The following is a 27224-nucleotide window of genomic DNA, read 5'->3' as shown; positions in this document are numbered from 1 at the left end:
CATAGTATCTCTGACCTCCGGGTATGTTAATGGAGGTGGTTTTTAGTCAGGCTAATCTTCCATGGGCTTAAGGTGCGTAAAAACTGGGCTGCGAACTCAGTTTGGGAGGAAGACCTGGCGAACGGTTTGGTTGAGTTACTCTGCAGGGACGTTTAAGGATGGGAGTTGAGGGAAGGAAGAAATGTAAAGAGAAGTGACGGCAAAGTCCCGAGATGCCAGAAGAGTTGGCAAGGTGAGAGCATTAGGGATGTGATGGGGAGGAAGATGAATCTGCCACATCCGTGAAACATGCGTGTTCAGTGTTAAACTATCTGGTCACTTCCACATAAGTCTTTGTTTCTTCCATTATCACTGAAGGCTTTCTACCTTCTGTGGGAGGTTTTCCAGGAGCACACTAGGAAGGGCTAGAATTCTACAATCTGACAAACAGTGAAATAAGGACGTCATTGTGCAGGTTGGGCAAAGAGCTATGTACAGAGCTGATCTGGGTGGAGCCTGGAATCCATGAACATCCATGAACATCCATGCCACAGTCATTGAGCACCAATATGTGCTGGGCACTACTCTAGGACCTAAGGACAATGGCTTGAGCCAAACAGAGAAGGTCTCTGGGAACTCACAGTCTAGTGGAATGGTGGACAATACATAACTGAACAAATAACTAAAAGAGAAAACAAATTGAGGGGAGGTGATGTGAATGGAGGACCTACTTGAGAATGGGTGGTGGTCCTGCAGAGGCCATATGGAAGCTGAGACTTCCATAAGGAATTTGCAAACACCTTGGAGGGTGGAAGTCTAGTCTCCCAGGAGCAGAGCCACCCCAGTACATGTAGCTACTCGTTTCTACTGCTAATTCTTTCCCTCCTCGCCATACTGATGTAATGTTCTTTTTCAATGGACAATAAACTTGCATTGAACCCTTTTTTGTCTGCTATGGAGAGAGACTTGCTATTCAAAAGGATGAAATCAAGGTTGCCGCTGAAGAAGGTCCCAAAGGAAAAAGGAGTGATCCATGGTATTTGAAATGATTTGATCTCACCCTGGTCTAGAGGCAGAAGAATAAAGATGCCTGGCAGACCGCTTAAGCTCCTTAGCTGTCCTGAGGGAAGATGCACTCCACCCTCCCCCAGAGTAAAGATGTCTATGTTGGCGGAAGCTGACATCCTGGTAAAGCCTGAGGTGCCAGGGGCCCCCTAGCTCTGGGTTCGGAGAAACTGCTGAACCCAAGCTGGCTCCCGCCCGCCCGCACCAGCTGAGAGGGAACGAAAAGAAGGAGCTCCATCTAGTGTTGTCACAGAACAAGACCCAATGCACCCTGAACGTCATTTATCAGGTGAACAAACACACCTTGTCCGGTATCAAGAAAGATGATCTAAAAAGCTGGAACTGCTGGGGGAGTTTAGCACAAAGTAGAAGTGGGGTTCACCTTTGTCTGGGAAGGCAGACTCAGTGGTCTTAAGCTCTTGCTCGTCCGTGACAACGCATAAAATATCTCCTCCTGGAATGGCAGACCCCAGCCCCACACACAGGTTCATTTATTGTTATAAAATCAGGGCCTGGGCCCTTGACAACATCCAGAGGACCGTGGGGAGACATATACACTGGGTCCTGCACATTGGTGACTTTTTTTGGAGCTTTTGCACACATTTTTGCACTTGATGGGTCATGGGGTTCACATAGCTTCAGCCTTACTGAATAATGGCAGACTGTTTTCCTAAAAGGGATATGATGATTTATGCTCACTGACACTCTATGAGGGTTCCTTTTAGTCCTTGTTGTCTCCAAAACTTGGTTTTGTCAGCCATATTCATTTTTGTCATCCTGATGGCTATGGTCCTGATACTTTGTGGTGTTTTAATTTGCATTTTCCTAGTTAGTAGTCAAGTCAAGCACCTTCCATTAGTTTCTTGGCTATTTAGATTTCCTCCTTTATGAATTACCTATTGGCCATTTTCCCATGATCTTTTTCTTAATTCTTAAAGTATTTGTTCATTACATATGCCAGTTAAGAGGTCTTTATCAGCACATGTCTCATGCCTTCTTTCTTCATTTTCTTTTCCTGGCATCCCCGGATGAACACTCAAATGGAATTCAATGTATAAATCCTTTCTTTTTTAATATAAGTCCTTTCTTTTATGGCTTGTATTTTCTGTGTCCTATTTTAAAACCATTTCCCTATCTTGAGGACAAGAAGACATTGTCCTATATTATCTTTCAAAACTTTATTAAAGTTTTGTTTCCTGTATTGAAGTCTGCACTCTCCTGAAAATGAAATTTTGTTGGTAGAAGGTAGCACTCATGTTTTTAAATTTTCTTCCATGTGGATTTCCAATTCTAGATCTGTTTATTGGAAAGACTGTCCTCTTCCCACTGTTCCGCAGTACCACTCTGATCTTAAATCAGGTGTCAGTTTCTGTGTTTTGAAATGTTCTATTCTGTTCCACTGTCCCAGTTGCTGTAAGTTTATAATATGTCTTTATATCCTAGAGAGCTAGTCGTCTCACCTTGTTCTTCAAGTGTCTTGGCCATTCATTTTTTTTTTTTTAAGATTTTATTTATTTATTTAACGGAGAAAGAGAGCACAAGCAGGGGGAACAGCAGGTAGAGCAGTCAGAGGGAGAAGCAGGCTCCCCACTGAGTGAGGAGCCCAATGCAGGACTTGATCCTAGGACCCTAGGATCATGACCTGAGCCAAAGGCAGTCACTTAACAGACTGAGCCACCCAGCATCCCACGTCTTGGCCATTCTTTTTTTTTTTTTTTTTTTTTAGATTTTATTTATTTATTTGACAGACAGATCACAAGTAGGCAAAGAGGCAGGCAGAGAGAGAGAGAGGAGGAAGCAGGCTCCCTGCTGAGCAGAAAGCCCGATGCGGGGCTTGATCCCAGGACCCTGAGACCATGACCTGAGCCGAAAGCAGAGGCTTTAACCCACTGAGCCACCCAGGCGCCCCGTCTTGGCCATTCTTAAACCTTCGTACCTTCTGAATGAAATTTATAATCCCAGGGTTGCATTAAATCTGTAGGCTATTGGAAGAGACTTGACATCTTTATAATATCAAGTATGCAGTCAATAAACATGGCTATTTATATAGGTCTTATTTAGTTGTTCTCAATAATACTTTGTAACTTTCCATATAAGCATCTTGGACTTCTTTTATTGGACTTATTTCTAGGTGTTCGATTTTTTAGGCTTTTTAAATTTTTTAAATAGACTTTGTTAGAGTAGTTTTAGCTTCACAGCAAAATTGAGCAGTAAACAGGGTTCTCATATATGCTCTACCCCTGCATGGACATATCTTCCCCATTATTAACACGACTTACTAAAGCATCACCTTTGTTACAACCAATGAACACACAACAAATCATCACAACCCAAAGTCCATAATGTACATTAATGTTCACTTTTGCTGTTGTAAATTGCATGGATTTTGACAAATATATAATGACATGTATCTGTATCCAGCACTATAATATCACACAGAGTAGCTTCAGTGCCCTAAAAATACTTGCGCTCCACCTGTTCATCCCTCTCTCCACCCTAACCCCCAACAACCATTGGTGCTTTTACTATAGCCATAGTTTTTCTTTTTCCAGAATGCCAGATAGTCGGAATCATACAACTTTTTCAGATGGGCTTCCTTCACTTAGTAATATACATTTAAAACTCCTCTATTTATCTTTCCATGGCTTGGCTGAAGGACATTTTGGTTTCTTCTAAGTTTTGACAATTTTGAATAAAGCTGCTATAAACATCCCTGTGCAGGTTTTTGTGTAGACATAAGTTTTCAGTTCCTTTGGGTAAATAACAAGGAGTGTGATTGCTAGATTCTATAATAAGAGTATGTTTAGTTTTGTAAGAAACTGCCAAATTGTTTTCCAAAGTGGCTGTGCCATTTTGCATTTCCACCAGCAATGAATCAGGGTTCCTGTTGCTCCACATCCTTGACGGCATTCAGTGTTGTCAGTGTTCCAGATGTCAGCCATTCAAATCGGTAGGTGTCTGGTGGCATTTCATTCTTTTTCTAATTTGCAATTCCCTAATGACATATGATGTTGAGCATCTTTTCATATACTTTTTTCCATCTGTATCTCTTTTTTGGTAAGGTATCTTCTCAGGTCTTTTACCCATTTTTAAAACGACTGTTCATTTTCTTATTGTTGAGTTTTAAGAGTTCTTGGTACATTTTAGATAACAGCCCTTTATTAGATATGTCTTTTGTAGCCCTTTTTCAAATATTTTTTATCCCCATCTATGACTTGTCTTCTCATTTTTTTTTGGATAGGACCTTTGGCAGGGCAACAATTTTTAATTTTAATTAAACCTAAGTCATTTATGAATCATGACTTTAGTATTATATCTAAAAAATCATTATCAAACCCAAGATCATGCAGATTTCTCCCACGTTATCTTCTAGAAGTTTTATTGTTTTACATTTTATATTCATGTCCGTAATCCATTTTGAGTTTTTTTTTTTTTTTTTAAGATTTTATTTATTGGTCGCTTGGGTGGCTCTGAGCTCATGACCTGAGCCAAAGGCAAAGAATTTAACCCACTGAACCACCCAGACACCCCCTCCTTTTTTCATTACATAATGACCCTCTTTATCACTGATAACTTTCCTTGCCTTGAAGCTTGCTGTGTTTTGACATAAAACTCACAAAAATGTGGAGGGCCCCTAGGACTGGGCTTTTAACTCTAAGACGTATTCACACTGGGTCTCTAGCACCTTATCAATTACAGTTAAGATTTTCCTGCCCCACTAATCATTCTCAGGAAGGTTTCTGCTCATGGGTTTCTGCTTCAGTAAATTGTGATTCTCTGTATTTGCCTGTCTAATTTAGGGGGCAGTGGTTTGCCCTCCTACCTCAATTCTCTTGACAAATCTAAGAGGAGTTGATTTTTCAATTTGTTCAGTTTTTTACTTGTTTTGGAATAGAGCAATGATTTCCAAGCGCCTTACAAGCTGGACTGGAAATGGGTAGTCCCATTATATTTGAAAGCAATTTAATAATCTTTGTTTTTTAATTCAAAGATTTATTCTATTTATAGTTACTATATTTGACAGATATATTTGGATTTTATCTCTGTTACTCTGTATTAATTTTTCACATATAGTCCCTTTCCTTGACTTCATTCAGATTGACTGAGTGTTCTCAGCAATCTTTCTAAGTAAGATTCTCCCTCTCTCTTTTGGCCAGATGTATATTAATGTATTTTTATGTATTTATCCTACTTGGGATTAATTTGGATTCTTGATTCTGTGGATTGACATCCTCCATCAATTTTGGAAATTCTCAGCCATTTTCCTTTCAAAAATTTCTCTTGTCCAACTTTTTTCTTCCTCTCCAACTCTAAATAAGATCTGTGTTCTTTTATCTTTTTTTCTTTTTAAGATTTTATTTATTTTTTTGACAGCCAGAGATCTCAAGTAGGCAGAGAGGCAGGCAGAGAGAGAGGAAAGGAAACAGGCTCCCTGCCAAGTAGAGAGCCCGATGCCTGGCTCGATCCCAAGACCCTGAGATCATGACTGAACTGAAGGCAGAGGCTTTAACCCACTGAGCCACCCAGGTGCCCCTGCGTTCTTTTATCTTTACTACATTCTTTCATACCTCTTTGCTTCATTCTGCATATTTGCTTCTAAACTATTTCCAGTTCACTAATTTTTCTTCAGCTGTGAATAATGAACTATTAAGCCCATCCATTGCATTTTTTTTTAAAGATTTTATTTATTTATTTGACAGAGAGAGATCACAAGTAAGCAGAGAGGCAGGCAGAGAGAGAGGGTGAAGTAGACTCCCTGTTGAGCAAAGAGCCTCATGTGAGGCTCCATCCCAGGACCCTGAGACCATGACCTGAGCTGAAGGCTTAACCCACCAAACCACCCAGCTACCCCCATCCATTGCATTTTTAATTTCACTGTTTCTTTTTTTCAGTTCTAGAATTTCTGTTTTTTTTTTTTAAATTGGCTATCAAAGTTTTCAGTTCCTTCACCAGATAATCCGTTTTGTCTTTTGTCTTCTTGAATGTATACTGCAGTTATTTTAATACTTGTTTCTGATAACTCCAATATCTGCAGTTTCCATACATCATTTTCTACCAGAAGTCGCTATTTCTACTGATTATAGTTTGTGTTGTTTTATCTTCTTGTGTGCTCAGTTATCTTTGTGTGCCAGGCATTATATTAGAAAATTTTTTTCTTGAAATTATTTCGAAGCCAAGGTGATACTATATTTCTCCAGAGTGCATTTGACTTGCCTTTGCCAAGCATCTGGAGTCCCTAGCATTGTTGGATTACTTGTGTGAGGTCTGTAAGAGGACTGTGAGAGACTTTTTTCTAGGTTCGCTCTTTAGTTCCAGGGGATAGCTCGGGGTCCCAGACCAAAATGGGACTCACCAAAGCCCTACCTTGACAGATCATTTTACTCTTTTATCTCTCTGACTCTAAAACTAACAAGAGTACTGATTGGCCTCTTGGCATTTCAACAGCCTCTTCTAAATCAACAAAAATTTCAAGGCATAAGCATCACCTTTATGGGTTTTCATTTTCTTCCCACTCTTGACCTACTACACTCTCTCATGTTTTTAGACATATCTACTTATATATAATTTTTTCCATTTTTTACTCATTTTTCTCAGTGAATGGGTTTGTCTCATTTATCTAGCTCCCCATTTCCAGATGTTGGAAATTTAGAGTTTGAAATTTTTGGTTTTAAAAATTAATCAGTTTGGGTTGCCTGGGTGGCTCGGTGGGTTAAAGCCTCTGCCTTCAGCTCAGGTCATGATTCAGGGTCCTGGAATTGAGCCCCACATTGGGCTTTCTGCTCAGCCCCCCCCCCCCCACTCTGTCTGCCTCTCTGCCTACTTGTGATTTCTGTCAAATAAATAAATAAAATCTTAAAAAAAATTAATCGATTTAACTAATTTTAAGGGGAGAGAAGCTTAGAAAAAGAAATACTAAAACTTCATTTAAGTACAAAAACAAGAATGTCAATAGAAAATGTACGTTTGAAGAAATGCCCTAAAATAAATAATTTGCCTTAGGCATAGCATATTAAATAGAAACATTATTAACTTTTTCCTCACCACAAATATGATGTTTGGTCCACTTAGGTATTACCACAATCAGACAGAGTAGGATGCCAGAAGACCAGTTCTGGTTTAACTAGACTGACATTGTCCGGCCCTGGGTTTTAAGGTCTCAGGATCTATAGGTAGATCTGAATAGACTACTTTCCATTATTCACCCTAATCTTACTCAATTCATATGTTAGAGCAAAATGTTCAGGGTATTTTTCTCTTATTTAGAAAGCACTTAGCTAAGGTGTGTTTAAAGAAAATCTATTTATGATAACTGTATAGTCTTATTTTTCCCAACCACTGACTAATCCACATGTACAGTATTTATCATTCTAATGAGAAAATAGTTTTTATCAATAATTTCATATAGAACACTAATATTTTATTGAAATAAAAGTGGATTTTCATGCTTTTTTTATATGTATAGCTAATGCACATAGATGAAAAAAAAATAACCGAGAAAATAAGGAGAATTGGCTTGAAGTCTATATATTTTGAGGGTTATGCTTCAGATTTAAGAAATACATTATAGTACAGAGAAAATCTTTATTATGTCCACTGAGAATTTAGGATTCTCTATCTACATGCTAATAAAATTTCTGAAGGAATATTTTATACCTGGTAACACTACGGACCATGTTCCTATCTAGTGTACTCTCTGGATTTAAATCTATATTAATAATAATGAAAATAAAAGTGGAGGTACGCACAATTTAAATTTAGATTAAATAAAATCTATATTTTGGGATCAACAAAACTTCTACAACTAATAAGTGAGTTGAGCAAGTTAGTGGAATACAAAATCCACATGCAAAAATCAACTGTATATCTATATATGTCAATGATTATATGGAAATTAAAATTAAAAACAAATTGTAACCACTGAAAACAGAGTAAAATAATTAGGCATAACTCTAATAAACCATGTGCTGGACTCATATGCTGAAATAAAAAATATTTATGAAAGAAATTAAAGACCTTAAAAAAATAGAAGGATATACCATGTTCACAGATCGAAAGACTCAACATGATAAAGACAGCAGTTCTCTCCAAATTGAGCTACAGTTTTAGTCCCATTCCTATCAAAATCCAACAAGAATTTTTGCAGATATGGGAATAGTTACTCTAAATTTTATATGGAGAAGCAAAGGAACCAGAATAGCAAATAATTTTGAAAAAGAAGAATAAAATTTACTAAATCCCCCTACTTGATGTTTAGACTTAATATATAGCTGTAACTACTAGGACAGTGTGGAATGGCCAAAGCAATATGGACATAGACCAGTGGAAAAGAAAAGATAACTCAGAAATAGAGCCTGTACACAAGTATGGCCAACTGACTTCCAAAAGCATTTCAAAGGAGGAAAGATATACTTTTCAATAAATGATGCTAGAACAGTTGAACATGCGTAAGCAAAACTAATGAACTTTAACCTAAACCCTCATACTGTCTATAAAAATTATCTCAAAATAGATCATAGATTTAAATACAAAACCATGAAACATTTAGAAGAAAACAAAACATCTTTAGGATCTTTAGATCTTGATCTTTAGATCAAGAGGTTTTAGACATGATACCAAAAGTACGATCCATCAAAGAAAAAAACTGGTCAACACAACTTCATGGAAATTATGAATTTTGCTCTGCTCTGTGACTCTGCTAGGAAAATGAATGGACTGGATATAGATTGGGAGAAAATATTTGCAAACCACATATCTGACAGAAGATATATCTGGAATACATATATATTTAAAAACTCAACAGTAAAACAAAACAAAAAGCAAGTAATCCCATTAGAAAATGGTCAAAAGACAAGAACAGACATTTCACCAAAAGGGATTTCAGTGGAATTGTCCTGAGTAAAAAAAATCCCATCTCAATAGCCCACTTATGCAGGGTGCCTGGGTGGCTTAGTGGGTTAAAGCCTCTGCCTTCAGCTCAGGTCATGATCCTGGGGTCCTGGGATTGAGCCCCACATCAGGCTCTCTGCTCAGCGGGGGAGCCTGATTCCTCCTCTCTCCCTCTGCCTGCCTCTTGGCTTACCTGTGATTTTTGTCTGTCAAATAAATAAACAAAATCTAAAAAAAAAATAGTCCACTTATGCAACATTTCAAAATGAGAAAATTTATGGAGATGGTGAACAGATAGATGGTTGCCAAGCATTAAAAGATCAGGGGAGAGGAGACTGGGTATGACCGTGAATGAGGAATTTTTGTGGTGATGAAGTAGTTATTGACTATGGCAGTGGGTACATGAATGTACACTGTTGGGTCCCCCAATAATGGGTCCGTGATTAAAGGAGCGAGACTGATACAAAGCGAAGGTGAAGCAAAGCTTTATTTTGCGCCAAGCATCGAGAATCAAACCGAATGGCCGGGGCCACATCTCTTAGAGAGAGTGCGACCCCTCCCTGCCTCACAGACTAACTTTTATAGAGCAACCATGTGGTTGGGCCTGGCCAAACACAGGTGGCGAATGAGATTGTAACACACAGAGAAAGCTGCACAGTCATGCTAGGTCACACATAAGTGACCAACTGAATTACAATTTACCCTATAATAGACATTTGAACTAGACATTTGAATTGGTGCCCAAAAGGCAGGGGCCGGGGGCGGGGGGGCACACTCCTTGGTAGCTAGGGAGATAGTATGCGCGCGCTCTACTGATTGGATGTCTCCACCTGACCCAACTCATCCCTGCATTGGGCTGCTATCTCCACCTGACCTGACCCACCCTTGTGTTTGGGCTTTGTTACAAAGCCCAAAACCTGGGACTGGTTTCTCCGACTTGCTTTTAAATAAGTTCCCCTGGCGGGGGCCAGGGTCAATTTAAGTTTTACTGCATAAACAACAAAATGGCTGTTCAACCGAGGTGGGGCCTCTCTGGCTAAATAGGCCCTTACATACACATGTGATAAAATTGCATAGAATGTGCACACATGCACACACACACACACACACACACAAATAATGTGTATAAAATTGGTGAAATCTGTAGAAGGTCTGTGAATTGTACCAATATCAGTTTCCTTGTTCTGATACTGTGCTATCCTTGTTAGCTGTTGTCACTATCACTGGGGAATGCTGGGAGAAGGGTACATAGGATCTGTCTCTACTACGTCTACAACTTCCTATGAATTTATAATTACTTCAATATGAGAAAACTTTTAACATACTACATTTTTGCCACTGGTCTTGCTCTCCTTTCTTCAAAATCTTTACAGAAGATGCCAAGAAGTAGCCAGTTGGGGTGATTTATTTTTCTACTATCTATTCTCCACGACTTAATGGCAAGGACCCAGACTTGAAATATATACAAAGTCACCTAGCAGAGGAAGAAGGTGAAAAAAATCAAAAATATGGGCCAGGGCCGGAAAGTATTCTGTGCAGTCATTACTGAAAGAGATGCCTTTCTCAAGGCGTTTATTTTTTTAAATGACCTTAGATTAACAGGAGTCAGGGCAGCAAGCCCGTTTTAAAGAGAGGTGTTTGCAAATGAATGGGCAGGAGGGGAAACCTTGGAGGCAAAAAAGAAGAGTGAAGAGATTTAGGAGAGAAGAATTCCCTCAAAAGACAAGGTGAGTGGAGGAGACTGTAAATTCAAAAATAAAAATGATCCAGAGAGCCAGCACTTGATAAAATTATGAGCATTTTTACTTCTTACCCACTAGCCAGAGCTAGTCTTTGTTGTGGTTTCCATGAACCTCTGAATTGCATGAGAGAGGTGAGAGAGAGCTCAGTAGAATCCAGAATTACTTGACAATGGGTATTTACCAAATAAATCTTAAAGGGAAAATATCCTGTTTCAGCAATGTTAATTGCTGCCTCATTGTCTTGTCTTTTGTTACCAAGTGAGCAAAATGCAAATTGTTTGTTCGTAATTGTTCTATGGTTCTGTGGTGTTCTATCAATATTTGCAGCATCTACAAAGGGATAATTGGATACAGACAAAAGTAAAGAAAACTCAGACTTCCAAAACTCAGACTTTTGCAACAGACTAGCTTAGAATTTCAGCCCCACTACTCACCAGTACAAAGACTCAACATCCCTGAACCTCAGCCTTTTCAGAGGAGACAGTAACACCTTCCAGGACTACTATGAGGATTAGAGATGATGTGGAGAAGCTTCTAGCACAGTGTGTGGCACACTGTTGGCATGTTAGTCATTGGTAAATGTTCGATTATTATGTTATTATTAGTAGTAATGATTCTTCGAATTACACTATTCACTATAAAGTGTCATTTTGCACACGTTGCATCTTTCTTGAGCCAATCCAAAGAAGACTAGTTACTGATGAATCACAAAGGCCTCTGTATGAAGCAGTCTTAACCATATAAGGCTGTCTCCTGGGAGGGATCCCAAGGATAGAGTTACAGGGAGGTCATAGGTTTATTTCCCCAAATTATAAATCTTACATAATAGTGCTCTGTACTAATATAGTAGAAAGCATACACTGTAGATCTGTTTTTTTCTCTTCCAGAAACCCAAATAACATATCCATAACATAATCATAAAATAATTAACAGATTTACCCGGAAAACCTCAGGAAGTCAAAGCCAAAATTATATACATTTTTGTCCCTCAGAAAGAAACCCAGGTTTTTCTACCTCTTGACAATGATTCTTTGCTTGACCAAACTTAAGCCAGGCTCCTGAAGCTTTTCTTAGGCCCAATGGCACACTTACTTACAAAATCCACTTTCAGCAAGAACCCTGCTAAGTCAGTGTGCCAAGGATCCCCCATGCTCCACATCTGATCACTCTGGACCTCTACTCAGGTTCCTCAGCCTCCACATTCTCTGGGTGATGTCTGGTCACCTTGGCCTGTCTGCAGCAAGAATCCTGTTAGGTCAGTTTAGCCGGACCCCCCTTGACCCCCCAGTGCTTCCTCTAAGTAACTGTCCACCCACTCACTCCTGCTATGTTCCTTGGCAATAAATTCCCGCTTGCCCATGCTATACTCAGAATTGAGCCCCGTTCCACAATAAGGTTGCTTTTCTCCTATTCCAAGAGTCCTGAATGAACTCAGATTTTACTGCTTGAACTACTCTCCAGCTCTGGCTTTGCTTGGACAGTCTCACATCCCCAAGACTTGCCGTAGTTCTCTGAGTCAGTGAAGTGTTCAGTGTGTTCACAAGATCTACCTCAATTTTTATGGGATTAAATTACACATTATGACTGCAAATCTTTGAGGTGGAAATGAATAAATTCGCCGAAAGAAGTAATTATGGTTGTTCTCCCACCGCCAAGTTCAATGTTACACTTCTAGGCACTCATCTTGCAGTCATGAAGGGTCCACTTGTTGTAACTGAACCCTAAGTGACTCCCTGTGAGGTGCTTTCTTATTAAGACTTCTTCGATTCCCCTGTGGTTCAGAACCCAATGAATTCTGGAATATTTGGCCGTCCTGAATCACCTGTCATGTTCCAATGACAATGGAAACATTTTCTATTACAACCTTAAAAGGAGAACAGCAGGGTACGTTTGGAAACAACAAGTTCTCAGGGAAAGCCAGAGAAATCAAATTATCTGGGAAGATTTAATTTTCATAAAAATATTGCCTTTACCCCAAGTTCTCTCTGAGGTCTGCTCTATGAATGAACTAAGTCTCTGGAAGAAAAGTTCAGTGGAATTTGACAACAGAAAAGCACGTTATTTTTAAGAATTAAAGGAAGAAATCATGACTCCAGCTCTTCTCATAATCCTAATTAGTGATTGCTTAGACCCATAAAACTTTATAATGGGAGAGAGACCTCAGAGATTATAAAATCCACTCCCATAGTTTTCCTGATGATGTAACTACAGCCTGGAGGTGTTGCTGGCCTTTCTCAGGGTCACATAGATCCTTAGCACTGAGCTGAAGATGAAAACCCAGGACACCTCATCTGTGGGCCAGGCTCTTTATACTACCATAGCAGCCACTTTAGATCACTATATGAATCAGGGCTCTCCAGAGAAACAGAGCCAATAAGGACATAACCAGGTAGAAAGAGGTTTAGTGTGAGGGTTGGCTCACATGATTATGGAGACTAAGGAGACCAATGATCTATGGTCTGCAAGCTGGAGCCTCAAGAAAGCTGGTGGTGTCCTTCCAGCCCAAATCCGAAGTCCTAAGAACCAGGATAACCAATGGTATAAGTCACAGTCCATATCTAAAGGACCCCAAATCAGAACACCGAGGTACAAAAGAAGAAGATGGCAGAAGGCAGAAGAAGATGGATGTCTCAGCTCAAGCAGAGAGATTTGTCCTTCCTCCGTCCTTTTTGTTCTGTTCAGGCCCTCAACAGATGGGATAATGCCCAGGCTCATTGATGAGGGTGATCTTTACTCAGTCTACTAATTCAAATGCAAATTTCTTCCAGAAACACCCTCACAGGCATACACAGAAATAATGTTCTATCAGCTATCTAGTATCCCTTAGCCTATTCGAGCTGACACATAAAATTAACCATCGCAGTTATTGTGTATTTTCAAATATGTCTTCTATCTCCTCTTATGTGTCCAATAAGAACCTCAAACTCAACAGAAGGGGACTTTGTTGGTGGTGTTTATTACATTCCAGAGCCTAGACTAGTTCCTGACACCTCGTGGACAATCTGTATTCCCTACAGAAATCACAGGGAGTATTAGGCCTACTCCCACCGCTGTGTCTATCTATTCTAGGCCTGTAGATCACGTTCAGGCAATCTTATAGTTCATTGCAACCATGGAGGATGAAAGATGGCCACAAATTCTTAGATAATACTCCAGTGGGGTGGTAGGTCTAAGTCCCCTTGCTCAAGAATCTAGATAAGCTCTGTAACTGCTTTGACCAATATAATACGGTGAAAGTGAAACAGGGCCCATTTCCAGGGCCAGTTTTGAGAAACTAGAAACTTCTGTTTGAGCTCTTTCTCTCCAGGGGCCCTGAGCCACCATGGGATGTCTGAGCTGTTGTGGTGGAAAAGCCATGTGTATGTGCTGCAGTTAAGAGACCCCACTGAGCCCTGCTTCAGGGGCTCCCTGCCAAGGCACCAGACAAGTGGGTGGAGCTGTCTTGGAGCCTCTAGACTAGACCAGCCGCCAGCTGAGTACCACCCAGTGACCACAGTTGATGCCATATGGATCAGAATAATTGCTCAGCCGACACTGCCTGAATTCCTGACTCACAAAGCCAGGAAAGAGAGTAATTGGAATAATTGCTGGTTTAAGCTCTAAGTTTTGGACTGGTCTGTCATGCAGTAATAGATAACCAGAATAGGCTCCCACCAAAACCCCTTTCTGTGCCCTCATGGAGGGTCTTAATAAAGAATATGTTTGGCTGCAAATAAGAGAAAACCCTGTTTAATGGCTTGAAGAGATAACAGAAGTCCAGAGCCAGGTGTCCTGGAATGGGACAACTTCTCCAGGCTACCCTTGTGGGCTGGGCTCTACCTTCCTGCTTCGTCCAGGATGACTACAATCTCTCCAACCACTGCAGCAGCACTGAAGACAGTAAAAAGAGGTAAGGGCAGAGCAATGAGAGGACAAAGGCCTAGGAGACTGCCAGGCAAATCTGCTTCTTCCCCAAAGCTTTTATGGAGGTTTCATTCAGTGACTTTCCTGTGCATTTCTTTGGCAACATTTGGATCACAGGGGGTACCTCCAGCCATCAAGGGAGTCTGAGAAGGTTTTAGCACAGCACATCATCGCCCTCATCATAACCAGAGTTAGCAAAGAAAATGGGTAGTAGAGAAGCAGTGAGCATATTTCCCAAGGATTCTTTTTGTCCTGGAGCCTCAAGCAGGGAAGAAGCTGCCTGTTGTTACAGGTCCTGAATTCCTAGAGAGAAATGGCTTAGAGCACAAGTCTTTTCAGAAAGGTAGGTGATGGAAGCTGAACTTTCAGAGCAAGTTCACTTGTTTCTGCTTAAATTCATTTAAACGTTTATCAGGATGGCTTAGGGAAGCCTGTGATTTCTTTTAGTCGGGGAGCGACTCCCCTCCCCCACTGAGCACCCTTTGAAACTGACCCTGTCTTCTCAGGCAATGAAGCACCAGCCTCCTCAGCTACTCTGGGAAATGGTTTGAAATTTGCTCTTCACAAAATATAAAAGGCCTTAATAACTGGGTCAACCCATACCAATCATTTCTGTACATCTTTGCATGACAAATGCACAAAGATGCAAATTCGCTTTCAGCGGCACCCATATACACAAAAACTCATTACAAAAAAATGGAGGCTTGTCATGTTTGGAACAAGAATTAAAAAAAAAAACAAAAAAAAAAAATGAAGCTCATCTGAAATCCAAATACCTCACAGGCACTTGAACGTGTAACATGGCCTAAATGTTAATGAAGCAATTCGGCTCACTCAGCAGGATGAGCAACAAAAGAAAGTCTTTTCAAGACACAGCTGTCAACAATTACACTTGGTGGGGTGGAGCTGGCTGATATTCAGCATCTTAAAACTCATGGAAATGTGGAGCCTATTTGACCAAAACCATTCCAGACTCCAGGGAAGACAGTAAACCCTTATTTATTTGGCAGGCCCGAGCACAGGATATTCTGGGGAGCTGGGCATCCCCACCCAGCTCAGACATAAATGACAGATTTTTGGAAAGACTCAGAACGATATAGAAAGCACTTATGAATGATAGAGGCTCCAACCTACCCTTCCTTTGAGGTGGTGATTCAGATGGCATTTCGGGATCTGGCAAGGCCTCGGTTTTATATTTCAGAATTAAAAAAAAAAAATTGGAACTGATCATTTTTATAAACTGAAATTCACTTTACAGTATTGGGGTTACTTACAAGAGAAAGCCCCCATTGTGGCTGGGAGTGCTCCTTTGAGAACTACTACCCTTACCCCAACAGACTCACACACACGGGCACCTAGTGAATGCATTTGTACCACAGATAATTGGGCTGAGAGTAATCTCTGACCAAAGGAAGATACTCAGATTCTCTTTCCTGGCAACTGGGAAGTCAGAATTTAGGGAAAGTCCTGCAGCCTCTACCAGTTGCCTTGAGCCAAGGGTTTGAGAACTTGGGACCTAAGGAGTGGCCATGTTCTGCCTTGTGCATAGGGATACAAAGTGCCAGAGGGGGGAAAAAAAGTAGGAGGTACTTATGCTGAATGAAGAAAGACTAGAAACCATGTAGCCCCAGAAGGAGACCCCACACCCCCCAGAGTGGTGGCCTGGGTTCCTAATAGCTGCAGTTCCTGGGTCTTGCCCACCCCCCCGAGGCCTGACTGAACAGCTTCCCTTCCACTTCCTCCCCTCTCTCCCTCCATTTTGTGGCAGGTCTTTCTGCCACATTGATCTAAGACTTACTATTTGTTTAACTGTGAAAGATTTCTAACGTCCACAAAAGAAAGCATAATTAAAACCAAAAACACACATATTCCCATCACCCAGATTTAACAATTGTCAAGATTTTGTTGCATTTATTGCATTTTTTTTTTCTTTTCTGAAGTATTTTAAAACAGATCTCAAACGTCACATTATTTCACCCCCACCTACTTCAGTGTGTTTCCCAGAAATATATGTAATTCCAGGACTTTTGTGCTGTGAAATCAGAGGATGGACATTGAAGGATGGAGTTGAGCAAAACTGAGGAGTGGGGAGAACCATGGGGAAGGGTAATGGGGGGAGGAAAGTGGGCGAGGGGTGGGCAGAGGAGGTGGAAAGGACTTGTCAAAAGCAGTGTCCTAGAGAGCTGCTGGGCTGGGGATCAGGAAGAGGGTGTGGGTGAGCTAGCTGAGAGGCTGGGGGAGACTGAGGTTTATTAAAACAAAGAGACAAGGGGGTCCTAGAAAGCTCATAAAGGATTGTATTTGATTACCCTTACATTCCTTCAAAAAACTTGAAGACTTAATTTTAAAAAGCTGATTTTTAAATATTTATATATTGAAAATATGACTCTATTCTCAGTGTGAATCATGTGTGACTTGGCTCCACCGAGGTACATTAAGTGTGTTGGGAGAAATGGAACACATGAATTTCCCTCAATATTGTAGGCATCTTTTAAGAGTGTTTTTCTTAAGATTCACTCACAATGGGCCAGGCACTGCTTTCAGTACTTCACGTGAACTGGTTTAAATTCACAGTAACTCTATGAGGTAGGGGCTAAGGCTATTATTATCCCCATATTACAGATGAGGATATCATGGCTGAGAAACGTTTAAATGTCTTGTCCAATGTCACAGGTTGTGGGGCAGAACCAGGTTATCGAACCCTGGTGCATCCTTTCCAAAGCGAGGCTCTCAACCGCTCCTCCACACTAAGGATTAGGAGACTGTGAGCCCCCAGTCGTGGGTGGGATGCCCATCTGATAGGCACAGAACATTCCATGACTCTGTGCTGTCAGAAATGCCACCACTACCCGTGCGCTCTCCTTTCTCGGGGTCCCTGCGGGTCCTGCGGGGGTTTCTGTGTTTACAAATTCCTGTAAAAACAAACTCCCCCTGAGAAGGCAGAACCAGTGAGGTGAATTCACTGCTCATGAATATGTGATGAGCTGGAAAGGAATTGTCTTAGTCTGTTCGGGTTGCCACAACAAATTACCATACACTGGATGGCTTATAAACAACAGAAATTTATTTCTTATGATTCTGGGGGATTGAAAGTCTGAGATCAGGGTGCCAGCACAGTTGGGTTCTGGTGAGAGCCCGGTTTGGGGTTGCAGACAGTCTACTTCTTGCTGTATCCACACATGGAGGAGAGAGAGCAAGCTAGCTCTGGGGGGGCCTCTTAAATAAGGGCATGAATTCTCTCGATGAGGGCTCCAACCCCAGGTCTAAGTACCTCTCAAAGGCCCCACTTCTCAGCACCATCGTATTGTGGATTACAATTTCAACATATGAATTTTAGGGGGACACGGTCTATAGCAGGAATGAAGCGATTAGGAGGAGGATCTTTGGATTCAGGGGACCCTGGTCTCAAGTCCTGTGTCTCCCCTTTCTAGGTCTGGGACCTTGGGCAAATTGCTTAATTTCTCCAGACCTCAATCTTCTCAAAGCAGTAATTACATGATTACAAAGAGTAGAGAAAGCAGAGGATAGGGAAGAAGGACATGGTTCATAAACCCTAAGAGGGGAAATAACATGGAAAGGCAACCATGTCAAAAATAAGTTTCACATGTTGGGCTGGTGATGTTGGCCTTTTGTTCTGCCTATTTCAAAGCCTTCAGTCTAGGTCAGAGTTTCTAAAGAGTGTCCCTGACATTGACGCCTCCTCTTTGAACTAGACTTTGTGGGTGGATGGTACCTGTTGACTAGCAGAGGTGTGGCCTAGTGGGCTCACGCATGGAGCCAGAACCATCTACTAACAGAACATCTTACTGCCCACTAAGAATTGTCAAGAATTCACACTGCCCTGCTCCTCGTGGTCCAACATTGTAAAACACCGCCAGGCCTTCTGCACTGCACACAGAGTGACCAACCACTAAGGAGGGGTTCTGGGTGCCAACTGGAACCACCCAGGGCAAACCGGCATAAACTGGTCATCCTACCCACACAGCTCCAGGGCCGGGCTCCTCATGAAGGCGCCTGTGTGAATGATGCCCCCTTGCGTGAGGCACAGTTTGTGTTAACTACACACCAGTCCCCAAAGAGGTTATTTAAAAAAACCTTTCAGGTTACATTATTATGGACAGTTTGTACTCTCAATGGTTAACTCCAAGTACCTCCAGAAATGAGAAGAGGGTGAAGAAGTAAATAAAGTTATTTGGGATCTACTTGGAGAAAAGGTCAACCTTTTTTGGCTCTAAAAATAAATAACAAAATGACCTGGTCTCCAATTGAACCATGAGACCAATTTTTCTCCCAAACCATTTATTCTCTCAACATTTTCGCACATATGGAAAAGGAAAATGGGACAAAACAACTATACACACTCCACTTAGTTTTTTGTTTTTTTTAAAGAATTATGTATTTATTTATTTGACACAGAAATCACAAGTAGGCAGAGAGGCAGGCAGGGGCAGGGGGAAGCAGGCTCCCTCTGAGCAGAGAGCTTGATCAGGGCTCCATCCCACCATCCTGGGACCATGACCTATGCCATCCGGGTGCCCTCACTCCACCTAGTTTTTAACAATTGTTAGCATATTGCCATATTTGCGTGTTCATCCCCACCCCCCTCTTTCTATATAGACAGATATGTAGTGTGTGTGTATGTGTGCTACATATCCTCCTAAATATCCTTCAACACACAGGACAGGCCCCACAACAAAACATTACCTAGTCCAAAGTGTCAGTAGTGTTGAGGTTGAGAAGCTTTGCTTTATATGAATCTGTCCAGAGTCCAGTAGAACCATTATATTTTAAGGTCAGAACACATTCTAGAATGCAATTCTTTGCTACTCATTTTCATGACTGTTACACTCCTGCTTCATATCAAGCCTTATGTTGAATAACCTTCCTCTATAAGGAATGGTCTGATCACCTTCATCCTCATCTTATACACAGGCCATTATTCTTTGGACCCAAATGAATCCTTCATTTTTAAAAATTCCATGTTGCTGATTTCATTCAGTGGGAACTGTTTTTCCCCAAAGGATATAAGTTGTCCTCTTTGCTTTGAATAAACTATAAATAACTAGGTAAACAACTCTATGTTACTATTGTTAAAATTATTGGTAGAAAATCATTGACCAGAAAAGGGCCAAGGTTGGGTGTTTTGTGGCACATCAAAAATAACGAGTTGGACACAGAAATTAATCACTACATTGTATGTGCTATGATGTTCAAACAGAAATGACTTAGGAAAACTGTCATCCAAATGGTCACACCTCACTGGGGATGATATCTGCTATATACTACATTGTAACCCCCCCACCCCATGCCTCCATTCATAAGTTGAAGTCCTAACCCCCAATTTGATGATATTTGGAGATGAAGCCTTTGGAAGGTGCTATGGTCTGAATGTCTGTGTCCTCCAACTTCATATGTTGAAATCCTAACCCCCCAGGTAATAGTGTTAGGGGGTAGAACCTTTGGGAGGCATTAGGTGACAAGGGCAGAGCCCTCATAAATGGGATCTGTGTCCTTATAGAAGAGGTCTGACGGTGCTCCTTGCTCCTTCCACCCTGTGAGGACATAAGAAGTGGGCCATCTGTAGCCCAAGAAAGGGCCTTCACCACAACCTGACCATGCTGGCACCGTGATCTTGGCCTTCCAGCATCTAGAACTGTGAGAAATTTCTGTTGTCTATAAGCCACTCAGTTTATGGCATTTTTGTTATAGCAGCTGGAACATGCTAGTATGGGAAGTAAATAGGTTTAGATGAGCTCTTGAGGGTGGGGTCCTCATGCAAGGATTAATGCCTTTATAAGAAGAGACCAGAGAGTCTTGCACTCTGCCACCCCTTCCCTCACCACCCTGCTCTGTGAGGATATGAATAAGGTGTTGGCCAGGAAGAGGGCCCTCACCAAGAACCAAATCTGCCAGTACCTTGATCCTGGACTTCACAGCCTCCAGAACTATGACAAATAAATGTCTATTATTTAAGTCACCCCGTGTATAGTACTGTGTTACAGCAGCCGAGCTAAGACACCATCCTTGACGCTCTGGAAATATTTTACTATTTTTATGCCATTTGTAATCTGATAACCCCATCAAAAGGTACAACTTAAGATTTCTTCACAAGGCATTTCCCACTGCTCTGAATTTTAGGAAACGTTCTCTCTTTGCTGGAGCTGCTTTGCCAATGTGTTTTTATCTCATAAATATAACTATTAATTATAAGACATACCATTATTTAAGTTACTAAGAGATAAAAAGCCCAATGTCATAATGGTAAGAGATATACAAGGCACGTCTAGTTTTAAAGATGCTGAAATGTAAGAAATGTATGCTTTGTAACTGAGGACCATATGGCCCTGGGCGTAAGGTGTGACTCTAAGAAGAGAGGAAAGAATCAAGCATTTCTGGACCATGGTACTGGTCCTAAAGCTGAAACTTCCTGTCTTACTCCGGATTCCTTTTTCAAGGTCCACATTTAGAAAGTAGCTCTTTCCTCAGTGGGGCTGAATGGAATGGAGAGCCATTTGCTCTCCCCATCTGCTAGGGAAAAGATTGTTGCTCAGCAATGATGGGGTGTCAGCAAGGTGCTCTTTTTTGCTGTCTGAGCAAAAAGATGTGATGAGATCGGTCTTCATTGAACCAGGGAATTTTGCAAAATAGGGCCCTTCTCACTCCTGGCTTGAAGCAGAAATGTTCCCTTGTAGGTAGACTACAGAAGAAACAGTTCTGGAAATCCAAGAAAGGAGAGGACTCATGGTGAATGGGAACCAGCACAGGACTCACATATATTGCTTACTTTCCAAAACAAGTCCACGCCAGAACCGAGGGCGGACATAGCATTCATCCCCAGATTCTCGGGGGAAGGCAGGCACTCACAATAAAAGCCAGCATCTAGATGCACAGGACAACAGAGGCTCTCCGCACTCGTGGCGAGAGCACATCCCGACAGTGGATTCTCTCTGGTGGTACTGGAAAAGCAGTAACACCTCGTTAAAAACCAACTCATGATTCTGAGGCTGTGAGGCGCTGAGGGAGCCTGCGTGCTTGCTGGAGAGCTTTTCTATTCTCAGTCTTGCTGCCAAGGCCCTGGGCAGCTGGGAGTCCCAGGAGGAAAGCCTCCCCACTGTGGCTGGGTTGGGGAGCTGGGCTCTGAGGCTGGAAGCCTGTGATTTGTGAACATTTCTCCTTCCGAGTCTCTCACAGAAGGATCTGACTGGTGCTGTTTTCCGGGGTCCAGACTGGACCCAAGGACCTTCCTTCTGCACGTTCAGGCTTGTCTGGTGGGGTGGGGAAGGCCCCCCAGCCTGCCTGTGGCAAGTGGGGCAGTCAGAGTTCCCAGGTGATGGTGCTCTTTTGGGGTACCTTTTACTTTTTGGCTGGGAAGCATGCTACACCGCCTCACGGCACCCTTTGGGGCAACAGAAATGGGCATCAGCGTTCCCTGTAAACCAAGCCAGGCATCTTGTTAACTAGCCGGAGTGACCTTGTCACCAACAACATTTGCAGTCGTGGGCAAGTGGCTCCATTTGCTTCCTGTGCTTCCAGAACGCTGGCACACCCTGCTGGGTCTCACAGCTTGGCCTCCACATGCTTCTCTGCTGGGAAGCTGTGCACAGAGCAAGGCAGGGGTTGGGGAGGGTACTCTGCAGTGGTTTTATTCTTGGTCATCACCACTGGAAGGTTTTTGTATTTTTAATTTCAATATTGTCATCTTGCCAAACAAACAAACAAATCCCCTGTACCAGAAGCATTTGAAATGTTTAACAGCATCCCTTTCTTCAGGGTGACAACCCCAAAGGCCAGTCCAACAGGACATGGGACATGAGCACCACAAAGCAGTAACAGCACTTGAATGTTACACTGATGCCCTAGCAGCGCCCTCCCCTGGGGCTCATTTTGGAAATTTATGGGGGAGTTTATGATTTCACCATGACTTGGGAAGGGGGTTCCCAACCTGTAGAGCATGGGCTCTCACCTTGAACAATAATTTTTTTAAAAAAGATTTTATTTGTCAGAGAGAGACAGAGACCGCACAAGCAGAAGGAACAGCAGGCTCCCCAGTGAGCTGGGTGCCCGATAAGCCCAATGCAGGACTCAATCCCAGAACCCTGGGATCGTGACCTGAGCCGAAGGCAGATGCTTAACTGAGCCACCCAGGTGTCCCTCATACAAGAATTTTTCTGTATCCCGAATAAATTATAAATGTCCCGCTGGACGGTTGGGTAAATAAGAGACGTGTTCATAAGTTATATGTGTAAAAAACCTAACCTGAATTACAAGGTACTTTTTGTGAAGTTTTAATATACACTGACATTTTGGGGAACTGCCACTAGTGTACAAATGGACAGAAGATTGTACTCTGTTTTGTACAAAATTCTACCAGCGATTGTTCACTGTTTTGGAAAAATGTGGTCAGTCTGATTTGTACCTGTGACTTTCTCTGTGGTTCTATACACAGGGTGCAAATATCTGGCTCTTTCATATGTCTTCTTCAGTGATTAGGACTGGGCACTCACCTGTTGAAATACATGTATTATTCTCCTTTTAGAAAACCTTCCTTGTACTTCTTATAATAGAGTTAAGACACTATACTGAAATTTATTATGTTTTATAAGCAGACTACATTATCTATGAATTTTATTTCAAGATGGAGAAGGTGAGTATTACTTTTCCAGTGTGGTATTATAAATTACCACAGATTTAGTGGTTTAAAAACACATTTATTCTCTCCAGTTTCTGTGGGCAAGGGTCCAGAGGTCCTCTGTCAGGACCCCTCACAAAGCTGAAACTGAGGGAGGTGTTTGCTAGTTGTGTCCTCATCTGGAGGGTCAACTAGGACAAGATCTGCTCCAGGTTCACTTGGTTGTTGGTAAAATTAAACTCCCCGTGGTTGGAGGGCTGAGGTCCTGGTTTTCCTTGCAAGCCATGGGCCGGGACTGCCCTTAGAGTCTAGCACTTTCTGCAAGTTCTTGCCAGGTGCTTCCTTCCACAGACCCTCCAACAGTGTGGTAGTTTGAGAGAATGTAATATTTCACTGTCTTTTAAAGATCAGGTTCACTTGAGATAATCTCCTTTATTAACTCACAGTCAATGGATTAGTGTAACCTAATCATGGGAGGGACATTCCATCCCATCACCCCCTCGGCCTGCCCACATTCTAAGGGAGGGGATTAAACAATGTGTGTACCTAGCCAGGTAGGTACTAGGGGGGACTCCCAGATATCTGTTATGAGAAGGAGGCCCTGGGTCTCCTAGAACTGAGGAACCACTGCATGCCATGAAAGGGAGTTTTTCACGTACATTTATCTTATGGAAGCCTCCAAATCACCTCTGGAGGCAGGTATAATTTTTGTGGCAACTCTCCCCATAGCCATAGTCAATGTGAATTACCACTTGGGCTGACTTAAAAATGTTTAGGGCCGGGGCACCTGGGTGGCTCAGTGGGTTAAGCTGCTGTCTTCTGCTCAGGTCATGATCTCAGGGTCCTGGGATCCAGTCCCGCATTGGGCTCTCCGCTCGGTGGGGAGCCTGCTTCCCTCTCTCTCTCTCCCTGCCTGCTTGTGATCTTTCTCTGTCAAAAAAAAAAAAAAAAAAAATGTTTAGGGCCCCAGCATAGCAGGATGGAAAAAGAAAGAAAAGGAAAACTTAAGCTCCAATGAACTTAACTGGAATTTGCAAAACCTAAAATTTTAGAGGAAATTCTAAAGCCAGAGGCACACAGATAGGCCACCCCCGCTCCCCGGCTTGATTTCTGACACAAAGAAAACATGAGGTAGTAATTGTTTGCTATCTTAGCTACTAAATTGTGGGGTAATTTGTTATTTAGGGAGGGCTACAAATATATGAGAGATACAAAGCAACAGCTGATTAATATTAGAAGAGGCCCACTTACCAAGCTGATTTCATGCCGACTCACTCACGGAGGAAGCATTAGAACAGTACTTCAGAAATGCAGAATTCTTGACCTATGGATGAAAGAGGACTATGTATAAGGATAGGAAGAGGTAAGTTATTCTAACGTGAGCAGTTTAATATCCAAATGAGTGTCACTCCTTTCAAAATAGTCACCTTGAGTGACTGTACATTTACTCTAATGACAATTGTTCCAACCACATCGGGAACAATTCTCAGATACTCCACTTTGAATAGCCAAGAAGTTGCTGGTCACACCTCAGAAGTAACAGATACCCAAAGACAGAAATTCCAGAACTTCTTTCTGTGACTGTGGCTAACCCTGGTAAGCTCCTACAGAGCTTGGCCCCAGGTGCAAAGTCAGTTGAGGGCACTCTGATACTGACAGAGCCATGACCTGAGATTTCCTTCTGCTAAACCAGCAGGGAGAGGTCATGGCTCTGTCGGTATCAGAGGCCAGATTGGTACCAGAGCTCAAGATTCCTCGAATTCAATGTAGAAGAGAATTCCCCCACAGTGGTTTGTAGTGGGGGGCTCTGGATGGGTTACTAGAGTGTCCTAAACCCCGATTTTCTTAGGCCTCCACGCTTGAGAGGCTGGGGCATCACTGGCGATTTCAGTGTTGGTTGCCACGCACAGTGGAGCTGAAGGCAAGTGAAGGAGGCATCTTCCCCCTAGGCATCTACACCCTGGCAGAGAGCAGCAGTGCCTGTACAGATGAGGGAGCCAAGAAACAAGAATGAAGCCCAAGAGGTGGCCAACGGAGGAGAATAAGGAGACAAAAAGTCCCAGCTTCTAGGCTTCATAGGTACCTAGTATCTGTCTTTATATCCCTGGAATACTTTGGGCCATTTGCAGCAAGGGAAGCCCCCTAATGACATATGTCCTCTGCAAATGAAATATTTGCTCTAAAAACCTTCCATTGAATTCATAATCTACTGGAAATGCCAACATTCTCTTTCCCAACGAAAGAAGAGGAAGAACAGTGGGGTCTCTTTTGTTAGAATTTCCCATGTTGTAATTTTTGGACGGCTGTAAAGCTGGTCTTAGAAATTTTATCGCCTTCTATAGCAAACAAAATCCTTGATGGTGACTGTCAAAACTCTGAAGAGGTTATGATTAAAACATCTTGAGGAATTGTTGTAAGGAGACATTTTAGGCATCAAAATCTAATTTAAAAATTCTGTTGATGAAAGCAAACTCAAGCTTCTCATTAAAAGTGTTAAACGATTTTATTTGAAAGTTTCATACACATTCAATACTTATGTAATATAATATGATGCCTCCAGATCCTCTTTAGTTCTAGTTTTTTTTATACGAAAAGTGGCCCTCTTTATGCATTTGTGATATAAAGATGGTTGGGAAGCACTGGGACAGTAGGAGCCCACTTCTGGGCCCACACCAGCTCAGACCCACCTTCAGAGGAGTGGAAGGGGAGCAGAGGCTGCTCTCCAACCCCAGCCTTCTCTCAGCTGTGTAAGAACCAGGGAGAGGCTAAGAGAGCATGCCACAAAGACAACCTCCTCTCACATCACAGAGCTATAACCCCAACACCAAGGCTGGATTCTGTTTATTCCTCCCTCCTCGTCGTGGAATGGTAGCCCCTAATGGAGGTGGTGAGTCTTTATCCTTTGGAGGTGGATTAATTTCCAGAAAAGTTTTGGGTCACCAGAGGCTAAATTCACTTGCATAAAACACTTTGTAAGATGGCTAATAATATTTGGAGTCCCAAAGAGCCATGACACAAGTCAATTTTTAAAAAATTTTCCCTAAATGGACTCCAAGGGTAATTTCCTAAGCCAAATGCTTTGATGCCTGCAATAATCATATTGGTTCCTGCAGTTTGCAGGAAGAGTGTCAATTAGATAAAAAAGGTCTAAGATGTTTAATTAAAAATCATTGTCACTGCTTTATGGCTATGCCTCTTAGGATATGCAAAACAGATTCTCTAAATAGATGCTTCCAAGAGGCAACTGAAATAGCTTTACTATTGTTTCTAATGAATTCCTAACAATTGAATGGCATCAAACACTTTGAGTTTTATCTTCGTAAAAAAGTGGAAATGGTAACAGCTTCAGTTAAGAGTCACTGCAATTGGGGTGCCTGGGTGGCTCAGTGGGTTAAAGCCTCTGCCTTCTGCTCAGGTCATGATCCCAGGGTCCTGGGATTGAGCCCCACATCGGGCTCTCTGCTTATCAGGGAGCCTGCTTCCTTTGTTCTCTCTCTCTCTCTCTGCCTGCTTCTCTACTTGTGATCTCTGTCAAATAAATAAAATCTTAAAAAAAAAAAAAAAAAGAATCACTGCAAAACACTGACACTATCTGGTATTAATTTATTTCTATTAATTTCAGGCTAAAGGTAGTGTGTTCAGAAGGCAATTAGAATTCATAAAAGAATGAAAGAAGGAAAAAGAGACCATGGAGATGAGTACAGATGTGGAAGTGGAGGGGCAGTGCCTCATAACAAAACAAAAAATCCAAGAATGACATTGATGTTTCCTAGAACTCCAGAGCAACTTTGGGATTTTTCCAACATTTTTCTCACTGCTTGTTCTGTTTCCCATTTATTTTAAATATGTTTCTTTATATGCTGTCAATTTAGAAAATAATGTATGCTTCTTTAGACAAAAAAAAAACAGAATAGTGCAAAGTAAAAGATGAAAGTCCCCCAACGATTTATTCTTCACATAAAACATGATTAAATTTTGACACGCTCCCCCTCTGTTTAATTCTACAGTTGTTTTCCCTC

General features: G+C 41.8%; 1 long non-coding RNA gene across 1 annotated transcript in view; it reads right to left on the bottom strand.

Moving 5' to 3' along the window:
• LOC116592452 overlaps positions 1 to 27224 on the bottom strand; it is a 65973-nt gene that overhangs the window by 20750 nt on the left and 17999 nt on the right. The window contains exon 3 of the long non-coding RNA XR_004286489.1: positions 24457 to 24529. This is a non-coding gene — a long non-coding RNA (uncharacterized LOC116592452). The remainder of the gene's footprint in view (positions 1 to 24456; positions 24530 to 27224) is intronic.

The sequence above is a fragment of the Mustela erminea genome, chromosome 1 (assembly GCF_009829155.1).
Source record: "Mustela erminea isolate mMusErm1 chromosome 1, mMusErm1.Pri, whole genome shotgun sequence".
NCBI lineage: Eukaryota > Metazoa > Chordata > Mammalia > Carnivora > Mustelidae > Mustela > Mustela erminea.
The sequence above is the reverse complement of the archived record's forward strand: the minus strand, read 5'-3'. Positions and strand labels throughout refer to the sequence as shown.